This window comes from Schistocerca gregaria, chromosome X, assembly GCF_023897955.1.
Source record: "Schistocerca gregaria isolate iqSchGreg1 chromosome X, iqSchGreg1.2, whole genome shotgun sequence".
In the NCBI taxonomy this organism is placed as follows: domain Eukaryota; kingdom Metazoa; phylum Arthropoda; class Insecta; order Orthoptera; family Acrididae; genus Schistocerca; species Schistocerca gregaria.
Genome location: NC_064931.1, coordinates 633,937,419 through 633,953,921, shown reverse-complemented (window position 1 = coordinate 633,953,921; position 16,503 = coordinate 633,937,419).

The following is a 16,503-nucleotide window of genomic DNA, read 5'->3' as shown; positions in this document are numbered from 1 at the left end:
CAGATAATTCACAATGAAAATACGAAATTACTCATATTTTTGGGTGAAATTACCTTCCCGGACTAAAAACATGCCTTTCATAATTAATTACACTCAGTAAGCAATGACTGTTGAGAATATTAATTGAAATACCGAGAAAATATCAAACGAAATAGTAGAATAATTCTGTGTCACTCCAGAAAGTAACTAGGCAATCACATGGTTACTGTATATATCCCATCATGTTGTCAAGTACCAATCATCCTCACAGCAGGGAGGAATGCGTTTCCATGGACTATGTGTTTGTTGAGAGGGCTAGCAATCAAGGAATACAGCTTGCACTTCGAAGACGCAGCGGAAGCAGCCGGCAGACTGACATACCTGAAATACGACAGGTATAAGCAAATTTGTTTAAGCCAACTGAAACACCGTAAATGAGTAGAAATGGAATTTTTCTGGACGGCCCTCCTCACTATTTTGTTTTCTTTTAGTCCCTAGGGTATCAGAACATTCATGTCAAAATTATCGCGTGGTAATTGTTAGAATAAATTGTTACGCTAAAAGTAAATAACAAAATAACTTAGCTTTCAATCTAATAAAGGGCCCAATTACAGCAAGTCCACCAGCGACCCACCGCAACATTTGGAAATACAAATTTGATGGTAAGGATCAGTGGTCGTCAAACTGCGGACCGTGGGCCATATGCGCACAAATCAAGTTTTCGTGCAGCCCGCGATTCTCAGCCGTATTTTAGAAACTAGAGAGCCAACCCGGATTCGCACGGGTAGCACTGAGTATCGACTGCGAGACAACTTGTCTGCCTTGGCGATATCTACATCTACATACATACTCCGCAATCCACCATACGGTGCGTGGCGGAGGGTACCCAGTACCACAACTAGCATCTCCTCTCCCTGTTCCACTCCCAAACAGAATGAGGGAAAAATGACTGCCTATATGCCTCTGTACGAGCCCTAATCTCTCTTATATTATCTTTGTGGTCTTCCTGCGAAATAGGAGTTGGCGGCAGTAAAATTCTACAGCAGTCAGCTTCAAATGCTGGTTCTCTAAATTTCCTCAGTAGCGATTCACGAAAAGAAAGCCTCCTTTCCTCTAGAGACTCCCACCAGAGTTCCTAAAGCATTTCCGTAACACTCGCGTGATGATCAAACCTACCAGTAACAAATCTAGCAGCCCACCTCTGAATTGCTTCTATGTCCTCCCTCAATCCGACCTGATAGGGGTCCCAAACGCTCGAGCAGTACTCAAGAATAGGTCGTATTAGTGTTTTATAAGCAGTCTCCTTTACAGATGACCCACATCTTCCCAAAATTCTACCAATGAACCGAAGACGACCATCCGCCTTCCCCACAACTGTCATTACATGCTTGTCGCACTTCGTATCGCTCTGCAATGTTACGCCCAAATATTTAATCGATGTGACTGTGTCAAGCGCTACACTACTAATGGATTATTCAAACATTACAGGATTCTTTTTCCTATTCATCTGCATTAATTTACACTTATCTATATTTAGAGTTAGCTGTCATGCTGTACACCAATCACAAATCCTGTCCAAGTCATCTTGTATCCTCCTACAGTCACTTAACGACGACACCTTCCCGTACACCACAGCATCATCAGCAAACAGCCGCACATTGCTATCCACCCTCTCCAAAAGATCATTTATGTAGATAGATAGATAGATAGATAGATAATCTTGTTTGCAGAAAACTGATTAACAATCGGAGAAGGACGTTAGGTAAATGATTATCATTAGTTCACCATTTTTATATACACTCCTGGAAATTGAAATAAGAACACCGTGAATTCATTGTCCCAGGAAGGGGAAATTTTATCGACACATTCTTAGGGTCAGATTCATCGCATGATCACACTGACAGAACCACAGGCACATAGACACAGGCAACAGAGCATGCACAATGTCAGCACTAGTACAGTGTATATCCACCTTTCGCAGCAATGCAGGCTGCTATTCTCCCATGGAGACGATCGTAGAGCTGCTGGATGTAGTCCTGTGGAACGGCTTGCCATGCCATTTCCACCTGGCGCCTCAGTTGGACCAGCGTTCGTGCTGGACGTGCAGACCGCGTGAGACGACGCTTCATCCAGTCCCAAACATGCTCAATTGGGGAAAGATCCGGAGATCTTGCTGGCCAGGGTAGTTGACTGACACCTTCTAGAGCACGTTGGGTGGCACGGGATACATGCGGACGTGCATTGTCCTGTTGGAACAGCAAGTTCCCTTGCCGGTCTAGGAATGGTAGAACGATGGGTTCGATGACGGTTTGGATGTACCGTGCACTATTCAGTGTCCCCTCGACGATCACCAGAGGTGTACGGCCAGTGTAGGAGATCGCTCCCCACACCATGATGCCGGGTGTTGGCCCTGTGTGCCTCGGTCGTATGCAGTCCTGATTGTGGCGCTCACCTGCACGGCGCCAAACACGCATACGACCATCATTGGCACCAAGGCAGAAGCAACTCTCATCGCTGAAGACGACACGTCTCCATTCGTCCCTCCATTCACGCCTGTCGCGACACCACTGGAGGCGGGCTGCACGATGTTGGGGCGTGAGCGGAAGACGGCCTAACGGTGTGAGGGACCGTAGCCCAGCTTCATGAAAACGGTTGCGAATGGTCCTCGCCGATACCCCAGGAGCAACAGTGTCCCTAATTTGCTGGGAAGTGGCGGTGCGGTCCCCTACGGCACTGCGTAGGATCCTACGGTCTTGGCGTGCATCCGTGCGTCGCTGCGGTCCGGTCCCAGGTCGACGGGCACGTGCACCTTCCGCCGACCACTGGCGACAACATCGATGTACTGTGGAGACCTCACGCCCCACGTGTTTAACAATTCGGCGGTACGTCCACCCGGCCTCCCGCATGCCCACTATACGCCCTCGCTCAAAGTCCGTCAACTACACATACGGTTCACGTCCACGCTGTCGTGGCATGCTACTAGTGTTAAAGACTGCGATGGAGCTCCGTATGCCACGGCAAACTGGCTGACACTGACGGAGGCGGTGCAGAAATGCTGCGCAGCGAGCGCCATTCGACGGCCAACACCGCGGTTCCTGGTGTGTCCGCTGTGCCGTGCGTGTGATCATTGCTTGTACAGCCCTCTCGCAGTGTCCGGAGCAAGTATGGTGGGTCTGACACACCGGTGTCAATGTGTTCTTTTTTCCATTTCCAGGAGTGTAAATCAAACGGTCTAAGCAGCACACGCCACCGGCCGGCGTGCTACAGCGCCTGAAGGCGTGAGCGGACCGGTAGGCCGCAAACTGCTAACAATGCGAGCCTTGCGTCAAAGGCGCCGCGCCGCGCCGCTCACTTGGCGGCGGGGCAGTGGCGGCAGTCGGCCGCGAGCTATCAACGTCCCCACAGTAATTAGCCCGTGCATATAGATAGAAGCAAGTACGGAACTTCAGTTTATACGGAGCGAGAAGAGATGCATATCGAAACTTCACTTAATTCCTTTGGCCCCTATGGGGGCATAGGGCATCCATGAGAACTCGCCATCCGTCTCTGTCTTTTGCCATCTGCCTCAATTCTGCCCTGGTCTTACCAACTCTTTTTGCTTCCCCTTCCACTGTCCTCTTCCATGTGCCTCTTGGTCTTCCTCTCTTCCTTGTTCCCTGGGGATTCCATACCAATGCTTTTTTCTCGATGGCTCCATCTGGTTTTCTACATCTACATGACATCTACATGTACATGACTACTCTGCAATTCACATTTTAGTGCTTGGCAGAGGGTTCTTCGAATCACAATCATACTATCTCTCTACTATTCCACTCCCGAACAGCGAGCGGGAGAAACGAACACCTAAACCTTTCTGTTCGAGCTCTGATTTATTTTATTTTGATGATCATTCCTACCTATGTAGGTTGGGCTCAACAAAATATTTTCGCATTCGGAAGAGAAAGTTGGTGACTGAAATTTCGTAAAAAGGTCTCGCCGCGACGAAAAACGTCTATGCTGTAATGACTTCCATCCCAACTCGTGTATCATATCTGCCACACTCTCTCCCCTATAACGTGATAATATAAAACCAGCTGCCCTTTTTTGCACCCTTTCGATGTCCTCCGTCAATCCCACTGGTAAGGATCCCACACCACGCAGCAATATTCTAACAGAGGACGAACGAGTGTTGTGTAAGCTGTCTCTTTAGTGGACTTGTTGCATCTTCTAAGTGTCCTGCCAATGAAACGCAACCTTTGGCTCGCCTTCCCGACAATATTATCTATGTGGTCCTTCCAACTGAAGTTGTTCGTAATTTTAACACCCAGGTAATTTCTCAAGGTGTGCCCCAACCAGCCCCACTTTCTCTCTCGTATCTGGTCTTCTATAGGTATCTGGTTTCTTATTCGCCAGAGCTCATTACATATTTTTTTCTGGCCACCAGATATCCATGATGCGTCGGAGACATCTATTTATGAAGCTCTGTAACTGGGTTGTTATCTTTTTATCCATTTTCCAGCTTTCACTGGTGTTCAGAAGGACAGCCTTCACATTTGTATTAAAAATACGGATTTTTGTTTTGTATGTGATATTTCTATTTTTCCATATTGGATACAATTTTATGAAGGCAGAATTTGCCTTTGCAATGCGGTTTTTCACGTCATCTCCAGCTCCACCATCTTCCGCCACTATACTACCCAGATATAGGAATGAGTTGACAGACTCCACTCGCTGCTCACCTATTAATAGGGGCACCTCCATGTTTCCTGAATTTACTCTCATTTCCTTTGCTTTGCCTGTATTTATCTTGAGGCCAGTAGTCTCTGCTTCTTCTTCCAGCAAATTTAATTTAGCTTGCATATCAGTCAGCCTTGAAGCTAATAAAACTATGTCGTCTGCAAATTCCAAATCCCCCAGATGTTCGTGGATCCCCCACTGGATTCCTCGTGTCCTGCCTGCTGTGACTCTTCTCATAACAGAGTCTAGAATGAGTAGAAAAAGTGTTGGTGACAAAATGCAACCCTGCCGGACTCCAGTTGTTACTTTTATGGGCTCTGTCATATTTCCCTTATGGAGTATGCAGCATTCGTAGCCATCATATAGATCTTTTATGATGTTTAAGATCTTCTGTGGTATGCCATACTTCCGCAACATCTGCCAGAGCACTTTATGCTTCACGGAATCGAAGGCCTTTTGAAAATCAATGAATGCCAGGTACATGGTTGCTTGAAATTCTTTGCTTTGCTCTAAGATGATCGTAAGAGTGTTAATAGGATCAACACAGCTGCGTTGTGCCCTAAAACCGGCCTGTTCTTTACGTTAAAGCATATTTGGCTTGAAGAGAAATCTCCAAAGGAGTGGAAAAATGGCTTGGTGGTAAAGCTCCCACAAAAGGGAAATTTGTCAGACTGTAACAACTGGCGTGGTATTACATTGTTGTCAGTGCCCAGTAAGGTCCCCACCAGAATTATTTTAAACAGAATATCGAAACTAATAGTGGAAAAAATGCTTAGAGAGACATTAATAATTCTAAATGTACTAATTTTTAACTGAGGTTGGTGAATTCGCCCATGAGCTAAGTAAAGTTGATCGCTTATAGGGTTACCGTTTTTCCAAATCAAAGAATCCCCGGGAGGGGGGGGGGGAGGAGGATATTACAAAAAGCCCTTATGTGAGACAAAATGGCTTACTTTTCTACAAGGCCATACTTCCCGCGTTCTCGAACCTTCTTAAGGAATTCTTTCTTGGACTGGATGATATAATAGTTTTGAGAAAAAGTGAGATCTTCGTCGTTATAGCTGATGATCAATAAATTCTTTACACGTTGTATGCAAAGTGTATTTTTTCACCAGTCCTATGTATACAAGGTGTAAATTTTAAATTGACAAACGAGAATAACTCGAAAAATAAGCTTCACACGAAAAAATGTGTAGAATCCAAAGAATTTTAGCACCAGCATCTGCTGGTGCTAATATTAGCCCGCCACCCGAGCCCCCTGCAGGTGGGGCGGGAGGCAACTTTGAAATTTCAAATGGGAATCCCAATTTTTTATTGCAGAATCAGATTCTACTTAAAAAACTACGTAGAATTTGCCTTAAACATTTGTTTTGATTCTTGGTAGCTGGCACTGTAATTCAAGAAAATCCATGTTCTCATTTTTCGTGGAAAATGGTTACGGATAAATAAAAACACTTATTTACTTCGTAAATTTTGATTCACTAAAACTAAAACTCTCCCTCTCTCCCCATACGGTGGGGTTTGAGAGCCTTACAAATGATGACCCACGAAACACACAAAACTTATCCGAATATGCGGAAAAAATTAATATTTGGGTCAACATTTGAAAAACTCTAATTTCTCTCTCTCAAATCCCACCCTATGGGGAGAGAGGGAGAGTTTTAGTTTTAGCAATCAAAATTCACGAAGTAAATAAGTATTTTTTATTTATCCGTAACCACTTTCCACGCAAAAATGAGAACATGCATTTTCTTAAATTACAGCGCCAACTACCAAGAATTAAAAATGGGGGTTCCCATTTGAAATTTTGAAGTTTCCTCCCGCCCCACCCTCTGGGGGCTGGGGTGGCGGGCTAATTTTAGCACCAGCAGATGTCCCCCTCGAAAGTAATCAACTTAGGATTCTTCATATTTTTTCGTGTCAAGCTTATTGCCTTTTGAACATCAATGAATGCTGGTACATGGTTGCTTGGAATTCTTTGCTTTGCTCTAAGATGATCCTAAGAGTGTTAATAAGATCAACACAACTGCAGAAAAGAATTGCACAATTTCGAAAGTCTTTCGAGTCAGTATGCTGGTGGAATCCATCGGGCTAAAACTCTGATCGTGGTTCATGCTGTGAAATGCATATGCTGCCTCGGCTACTGCTACCTTCAGATCACCTTCTCTGTAGGTTTGCGGAAAGAACCCACCGATCCTACGCGTTGTGCCTTATGCTTCTTTACTTTTTTGTGCTTTTATTAACATGATCTGTAGTACCTGATGTACCACCATGTAATATAGAGAAGAAACATCTGGAAGTAAATAAATTTAAAACGAGACTAGTAATAAGCTGTATACAAGATAGCGATCACGCGTAGACGCAGTGATGCAGGCTCTGCACGAGCTATTTTCTTGCTCATAATTATATTTATTTATATTTGAGACTTATCTGCAAATCAAAAATTCTGCCCCACGTACAGTTCTGCCTTCTAGTAGAAATCCGAATTCATCACGCAATTTTCCCTAAATTTGAATTTAAAATTATCTCTAGGCATAGACAAAACGTTCTCTACTAACACAACAGTTAATATGAATGAGAGCGCCAAGACCACGGCCGACTCGATGCGCGGTGCGCTACTCTACGGGAGCCAGAAATGATTTATTGTTTGTCTTCCAGTACTGACAACTCACCAGCATGCGGTTCACACTGATCAACTGCTGTGGCATACATTTTGACACGGATGTAACATGGATTTGTGAGTGCCCATTACATAGCCTGTCTTAAATAATGTGGCACTTATTTATAGCAAGGGACGTTGAATAAATTGATGATGTTGTAATGCAACGCAGTGAGTAGACGAAAACTAACATTTATATCATTTATAAAAACTTTTGTGATAGCGTCTCACATTTATATATTACGAATACCATCATTAATCAGAGTCGTGCGCGCACATAGTATAACCAACAACTATTCACTACACAACTGTTAGATAGCTGAGGTTGATTGAAATCTAGCCGCCCCCGGTGGCCGAGCGGTTCTAGGCGCTTCAGTCCGGAACCGCGCGACTGCTACGCTCGCAGGTTCGAATCGTGTCTTGGGCATGGATGTGTGTGATGTCCTTAGGTTAGTTAGGTTTAAGTAGTTCTAAGTGTAGTGGATTGATGATCCCAGATGTTAAGTCCCATAGTGCTCAGAGCGATTTCAACCATTTTTTTTTTATAGAAATCTGAAACACACAGCTGTACGGTGAAAAGTAATTTTCATCTCACTATAACTAGAATGCTGCCTCACATGATAATCAAAGTTTCCACATTTCGAAGACGCAGTGAGGATTGCATGCAACTGAATAGGCGAAAATATGGACGGGATAATAAAACGTACATCACAAGGCATAAAAATTAAAATACTTTTATACTTAAATTTACTTCCTGATTTCAAAAAAAAAAAAAGTATCCAGACACAAAACCAAACATGTAATTGTTTTACATAGCCATTTACACACGAAGGCTACCGGAGGAGAAGGAGCTCCTTGCCTTTTTGTGATTTACATTTCTAACTGCTTGTGCCCTGTCGCTATAGTTACTAAGGGCACGCCACTATTTTCTGCTGAGCTCCGTCCATACTGACCGTTGCCGCACTGCCAAATTGATAGTCAGCCTTTCTCCTTATAGCTTTTTCCTTTCATTTGTTTCTGCTTTTATTAAAAATAAAATTCATTCACCCGCTGCGAAACGTACTTTAACAATTTTTAAATATATCTAAAACAGGTCTAAGATATATGTGAATAGTTATGTTTCTGTATTCTTTCCGTATTCGCTTCTTTCGTTAATTATTCCATCTGAAATATTTAATTCGAATCCCAGCTTTATCCATGTTATAATTGTTACTCAGAACCTATTATCATTTTTACAAAGAGCTGAATAACTTGCAAGGTGTCTTTTCCAATTTTTCACACTACAAGAGACCTCTTAATGTTAAAAGAGTGCTCTCACTGACAAGACCTGAGTTTGAATACCGAACACAAGAACTCGTTAACATTACAGACGTACCTGGAGAGAAGGGCGCGAGAGAAACGCCAAGGACGGGGGCGCAGTCACCCCGTCGCCCGCTCAGCTTTGATATGTCACTCACAAGGAACCCCTGAGTGCGAGGTCACAAAAGGCCAATAATGTTTATGGCATTCGAAGCCCATATTGTCTACCATGCAACCACAATATTAGCTACTAATTGCAACAGGGGCGGAAATGGAGGTATCCAATGGTGAGCACAGCATGTGACTACGGAGCGTAGCTGAACTGCTTAGTCGACGAGTAACTCGTAACAGTGCTATAGTGCTAGTGGTGTTGATACGAAGCAGGGCAATAACAACGACAAGCAATGGAAGTATAGTATTATATCTACAGCAACGACTGCCGAAGTTGACATTTCGTCAGAAAGGGACCTACGGAATGTCGCAGAGTGAGAAAGAAGTGGCAGATGAAATATTAGCGTATCTGAAGAATATTTATTCTCGAGGCAGAAACATACAAATTTACAGTAGCCATACACATCAATATAAATACAATACATGTGCCCAGTACTTTGCAACCTCCAAGGCGCTTGGAGTGGCTTGCAGGAGATCGATCTTCGTGCAGGATGTAGGGCACAAAAGGCACTGGAGCATGTGGCTTGTGGTTTGTTCTTGTGCACAATCGCAGGATGTGTCTTCTGTTATGAAGCCCCATCTCTTCAGGTTGTCTCAGGATCGTCTAACTCCTGATCGTAATCTGTTTGAAGATTTCCACACCAGCCAGCTCTCGTTGTGTCCAGGTGGCAGTTCTTCAGCTTCTGGCGTCTGCAGGTGAGGCGTCGACTTCTTCCCTAACTCAAGTCTTGCCTTCTCTGGTGAAATGGTGAGCTTCTCGAATGTTCTGTACCAAACTGGAGAAGCATATTCAGCAGTAGAAAAGCACAGTGCCATTGCAGAACAGCGAAAAGTTTGTTAATGTGATCCCCACTGTGTCCCCGCTAGTTTGCGAATTAGGTTGTTTCGAGCGGAGATTTTCATTTTGGTGTTCTTGCAGTGGGTTTTGAATGTTAGAGTTCTATCGAGAGTGACTCCCAAGTATTTAGGTGCGTGATGATGCTGGAGTTGGATGCCTGACCATGCAATATGTATCTCACGATTAGCTTCCCTGTTCCTTAAATGAAAGGCACACACTTGTGTCTTCGAAGGGTTTGGTCTGAGTTGGTTCCGATTGTAGTAGCTTGGCAGTGTTCTAAGTGCTGTTGTCAGGTTTCTTTCCACTGTTTCAAAACATGAGCGCTGCGTAGCAAGGGCTAGGTCATCTGCATATAAGAATCTCCTTGCGCCTTGGGTCAATGGCTGGTCATTGGAATAAATGTTGAAGAGAAGTGGAGCCAAGACGCTTCCCTGAGGTAGACCATTTTTCTGCGCTCTCCAGCGACTGCGTTGACCTAGAAATTCAACAAAAAACCTGCGGTTTTGGAGGAGGTTGGTGAGTAGCCTAACGAGGTGGACGTTCTTGATCATATTGTATAATTTTGCATGGGGTAACCAATGATGGACAATATCATACGCTGCTGTGAGATCCACGAAGACCACGCCCGTTACTTGACGCGTTTCAAAGCCCGGGCGTCAGGTTTCTCTGGCGGTTGATCCTTTTACACCGGAAACATCATCTTGGTCCTTTTCAGGACGACAGTTGACCATCATATCTGAAGAATGAGTCAGTGGAATGCGAGATGTCGTCAACGCTCGACGGCGTGGACAGTCTACATGAGGAGTACAGCGACGACGACAGGTGCTACACAAATGAAAGTGACAATGAACAGGTGTCGAGCCATGTACTTCGTCATCCTTGTCAGAGAGGGAGCCACAAATCCTGTCTCCAGTGAAACGTAGCAAAGGACAACCGCTGCCCAAGGAGCGGGACTAAACATAATTACATACATGGAAGATCATCCAAAGCATAGTAACAAACAATTATGGACAGATTTCGAATGAGTTCGCAGCAATGTGACCGTGTAGTGCATAAGAAAAACTACGGATATTCAAGGGAGGACAAGGCTCACTTGTTACAAAAACTGGGGTTTGGGTGTTTCAAGGATGCTCGATACAATTTACAGGATGTGCATGATAGTTGTCAATTACGTTATGCGCATCAAATAGCGGGCGATATAGATGATTCAAATGGCTCTGAGCACTATGGGACCTAACATCGGAGGTTATCAGTCCCCTAGAACTTGGAACTACTTAAACCTAACTAATCTAAGGAGATCACTCACATTCATGCCCGAGGCAGCATTTGAACCTGCGACCCTAACGGTCGCGCTGTTCCAGACTGAAGCGCATAGAACCGCTCAGCCACACTGGCCGGCGAGGGCAACATAGATTATAGTGATTTCAAGGGAAGCAGTGGGCGGTTGTGTAAGTTCAAACAGTACTACAGAAATGGAGGACGTAAGATAACAAAATTTCAAACAAGGAAAAAATTGGAAATTTGTGGTAAGGACTAAGGGACCAAACTGCTGAGGTCATCGATCCCTAGGCTTACACACTACTTAATCTAACTTAAACTAACTTACGCTAAGGACAACATAAACACTCATGCCCGAGGGAGGACTGGGACCTTCGACGGGGGGAGCCGCGCGATCCGGGACAAGACGCCTAAACCTCACGGCTACCCCGCGCGGATTCAAACAAGGGGTCAACGTGACGATGCCCAGAAAACTGCGGAATTGACCCGAAAATTTGTAGATGGGATGAACAAACCTATCCATCGTTCAGTAAAAAATTTGTTTTCAACAGCAACCAATCTGGATTTGATGAGAAAACGAATACCAAAGGTATCTTGGAAATTAGAGGTACCAAGAGGGTTGTATCAAGATCAACTAACATCAATGCCTTAACCAATTCGTATAAAATTATGTTGTCTGTTAATCGGGATGATAAACTGGCTGGAAAGTTATTTATTGTGCTGCGAGATGTTGGTGGTGCTCTGCCTGCAACGGTTCTTTCTCGTGTGCATGATCTTGCAAGGGTAGTAGAGAATATTTACGTCTCAGTAAGCAAGATTGGGAAAATAGGCGTAAGGGAACTACAACTATAGCATGAGCACTGCTTTTGGCCAATAGCTGGTCAAAATAACTTGCTTTTACTTGATTCCTTGTCTCCGTATTAGAACCATACTCTTTCAAGGCAAACTATCCTTCCTGAAAAGTGTGTGAAAATGCAGTTCATACCACTTGGTACCACTGGACAAATTCAGCCTCTGAATGTTTGTTTTTTCCATGCCTATAAAACATGTTATGGTACTAGCTGCAACTACGCCTTAAGGGACAGCCATATCTACGATAAGCTACACGACAGACTGTTCCTCATTTGGTGGCATGCCACCACATTCCTTCAGTTCTCGTCACCCTGTTACACCATCATGATTCTATATGTATTCCTTAGGAGCGGTTGAAAGTCCTGCACGGTTTATAACTACCAAGGAGTTCGCCTTAGACCTTGGTGGCGCAAACCTATATGAACAGTTTGGCGCACCAATAATGGTTTGTTTTAAACATTTCTTGAATGTCGACGATGTCCCTTTTTTGAAGGGTGAAACACCCAGTTCAAAAGTAATAGCAGTGTGCATAGCTATAACACCAGGAGAAAGGATGACCTTCACTATGCAGGGTTAAATCTGACTTTGGCACAGAAAGGGGTAAATTATGCTGCCACAAAAGTCTTTGGTCACCTACCAAATAGCATCAAAAGCCTGACAGATAGCCAACTAACATTTAAAAATAAATTAAAAGAATTTCTAGATGACAACTCCTACTTATTGGCTGAATTTTTAGATATAAATTAAGGGAAAAAACAACGTAAACATTTGTGTCATGCAATATTTTGTGTAATGTAATACCCTGTACGGACAGCTTTTATTAACCTGACACGTTCCACATCATTACGAAGTGTCGTATTCATGATCTATGGAACAAGTATTAATCTAATCTAGAAGGTTGATATCTGCACCTCCATCTCACTCATTTCCTGTCGCCTCTCTGGTGCACAAGGTGAGTCATTAGCAGCCAATAGTTTCTCTGTCATAATTGTTAACTCAGCGCTTTCAAATAAGCCTTACTAAAAATTGAACTTGCGACCTCGCACTCAAGGGGTTCCTTGTCAGTGTCAAAAAATGGTTCAAATGGCTCTGAACACTATGGGACTTAACTTCTGAGGTCATCAGTCCCCTAGAACTTAGAACTAACCTAAGGACATCACAAACATCCATGCCCGAGACAGGATTCGAACCTACGACCGCAACGGTCGAGCGGTTCCAGACTGAAGCGCCTAGAACCGCTCGGTCACAGAAGCCGGCTTGTCGGTGTCAGTCGTGCGCTAAGTTTCGGTGTTCCTTCAGCGTTCGTCGGGTTCTCAATGTATTTGTACACGTTCGTGGTGTGATTACATTTATTGGAATAAATAATTTCTGGTATTCCGTCAAACTAGTGACAGAGGAAGATAAGTAAAGAGAACACGTTTCCAAGAAATTCGGGACCAAAAATTTTGTTTTATAAATGCGCACAAAGAAGGTACTGCTATTTGCTTAACATGCCGGGAAACGGTTGTGGGAATGAAGAGATACTATTTATTTCGCCACTACACAAGCAAACACATTTAATTCCTGTAGCTTTCCTTCTAGATTCAAATTAAAGAAAGGAAAAATTGCACATCTAAAACCAACAACTCAACATCAATAAAACGTTGTGTTAGCAGCAGTTGGGCAGAATGAGATTGTTGCGGAAGTGTTATACGATGTACGTAATATTTGGTAAAAAATGTGAAACCTTTCACTGATGCCGAGTTAATCAAGCAATCTATGATAACTGAATCTCAAACTTTGTTCTAACGTCTCTCAGAGAGTGAACAAGTATTGGCAGAAATATATAAGGTAATGCTTTCAGACTCTACGTGTCGCAATCGCATAGAAGACGTTTCAAAACTTATGGTTGACACGGTAATTAATAAAATAGAAATACGCAAATACTACAGTCTTGCATGTGACTACAGCACAGAGTTAACTTCTATGGTTCAATTTTCATAGTTTGTGCGTTACTGCGCAGCTGACGGGGTAATAAAAGACTTTCTGGCATTTATAACCACGAGACTTAACGCGAGAGGCTGTGATTTTATGGATGCAGCTATAGGTTTTGTAGAAATAATAGCTTACCCACGAGCAATTTATCATTAGTGTCTACGGATGGTTCTCCGTCAGTGACAGGTGTACACAATGGTTTGATAGCATTGATTAAGAGGAAAGGAATTTACCATATCTGCTCTCTGTTATTTACTGCATCAAGAATGATTGGTATGTCAAATTTCAAATAACAAATTGAAGGATGTTATGAAGACCGCCATACGCGATATAAATTTCATTCGTGCACGTGAACTTAGTCACGGAAAAATTAAAGAACTACTGGAGGAATTGCAAGCTTGTTACGGTGATGTTCTCCTAGACACTGTCGGCAGTGGCTAAGCAAAGGGAATGTGTTGGAACGGTTTGTCAATCTGAAATCTGAATTCATTTTGTGTGCATAAAAAGTGGTAAAAACTAAGTTGAGCTTGATAATGATGAACGGTGGGCACTTAACAGTTTTTTTTGTCCGTTATTACACAGAAATTCAACAAATTTAATTTGAAATTGCTAGGAACAAACAAGATAAATGGACAAATGACTAATAAAATATTTGCATTTGAGGTCAAACCGCAGTTGTATCTAAATTAACTTGAAGAAAAAGATTTGTCTAATTTTCCAACTTTTGCTACACCCCTATCAGACTTAGCTATTGCCGAAAGTATTTGCCAAGGCTGCGTGCACTATTTGTAAGAATATTTGGAAGAGATAAAAAAGTGATTTGCAGACATTAGAGATATTCGAGGCTGTTTCATTCTCGTAGAGAAACCTTGGCATGTTGGACATGTAGATCTCAAATTATTCTGTTAATTTGAGTTTTGTAAAACTCATTCGACAAATGAAATATTCGAATTTGAACACGACACCAAGCTTAAAGCTCTCTTTTATCCTCGTAGAGAAAAGTTTGCATGTTGAACACGATGGTCTGAAATTATTCTGCTCATCTGAGTTTCATGTAACGCATTTGCTAAATGAAATATTCAAACTTCGACACGATACATAGCTTAGAGCTCTATTTATACAAATTATAGAGATGTGTGCCTAGCAATTATAAAAATTTACGAGACCATGCACAGTTTATTTTAACACTATTTCCTTCAACTTACCTTTGTGAAATTTCGTTATTAAAAATGAATGACTTGAAAAAAAGTATTGTAATTCGTTGATCATTTATTTAGCTATTGTTTTGTGATCTGATTCTTCTGTACTAATGGTTTCTTGTAAAATTTCAACCCCTATTCCTTACACGCTGCTACCTGCACTCATGCGAAAGGATTTTGCAAATACAGGATAGTGTAAAATATTATTTCTCATTCGTTCACTTTTGAAGTTTTCGAAGTCATCCTGACACTCTTTAGTCCAAATAAAAGCACCATTTTTCTAAGTAGGTTGTTGAAACGAGGACTATTAAAGATTATGCCTTCGCAAATTTGTGATAAAACCCGCAATTACCAAGGGAAAATTTAAGTTTCTCTTTGTTCATAGGTAGAGCGCATTTTTAATAGCGTTTAGTTTTTCTAGGTCCTTGCCAATCCTAGAAGTGGTAATGATATGGCTCAGAAATTTTGTCTATCTTCACAAATTCTAAGTTTTTCAATTTTAATGTCGTCTCCATGCTTGAAGAGCAGAGAAGATTTTCTACAACAATTCACAATGTCCTTGCTATTCTTCTGTGGCGATCAACAAGTCGTCTACATACATTGTCAATCTAACACTTAGTTTTCATTCTAGTACTGAATCTAAAGCTCTGATAAATACCAAAACAGATATATTGAGACCAAAAGGGGCAACTTTATGTTGGTAATACTTTCCAGCAAATAAATACATTTGCGAGATTCTGCATTCAACGAAATCTGTCAGTACCCTTCCGTCAAATCAAGCCTAGTTAAGGACCGCACGTTATGAAACTTTTGCAACATCTCACCTGAATTTTCGGGTCGGTCTACTTCTCTGTTGATACTCTGCTTTAAAGTTCATGTGTCAGCCATCACTCGCGCATCTCTATCGTTCTTATTAAGAATAACGAGAGGACTATTATATTCACTGTGGCTTCTTTTAATTCATTCCATTTCTGCCTGCGCACCTTGTTTCGTAGCCAAGGGAACCGAATGAGGTCTCATGAAAAATGGTTCTTTCGACAATATTTTGACACGGTACTGAAAGTTCTTAATTAGCCCACGCTTGTCTGGAAATCCATTCCAGTTTCTTTCTAGTAGGTCTATGTTGAACAATTCAGATTTTTGTTCTGATGTCATGTCCTGTTAGTTCTCACTGATTTCTTTAAAATCATGCTCTTTCTGATACTCTTCAATTAAGCTTTTAACGTGGTACATTTCGGAGATACTAGACAAACCTTCATCCTCAGGGTCAATTTATAATTGAAATGACTCAAATTTAGTTTCTTCAAACCCTACTTCGAAATTATCGAATTTACTGTTAATTTTGACAACTGCTGTATAACAGTGAATAATTACTTTTTCTTTATCCAACCAATCAGTCCCCAAAGTTATTTCCGCGTTCAAGTCTGGAATGGCTAGGAAATCATGTTCGAATTCTCATTTAATTTTGAAGCTTGCCAATGCTTGACTTTTTAATTGGCTTGTTGGTTTGCCAGTAGGCCTTACGACTTGGACGCCAT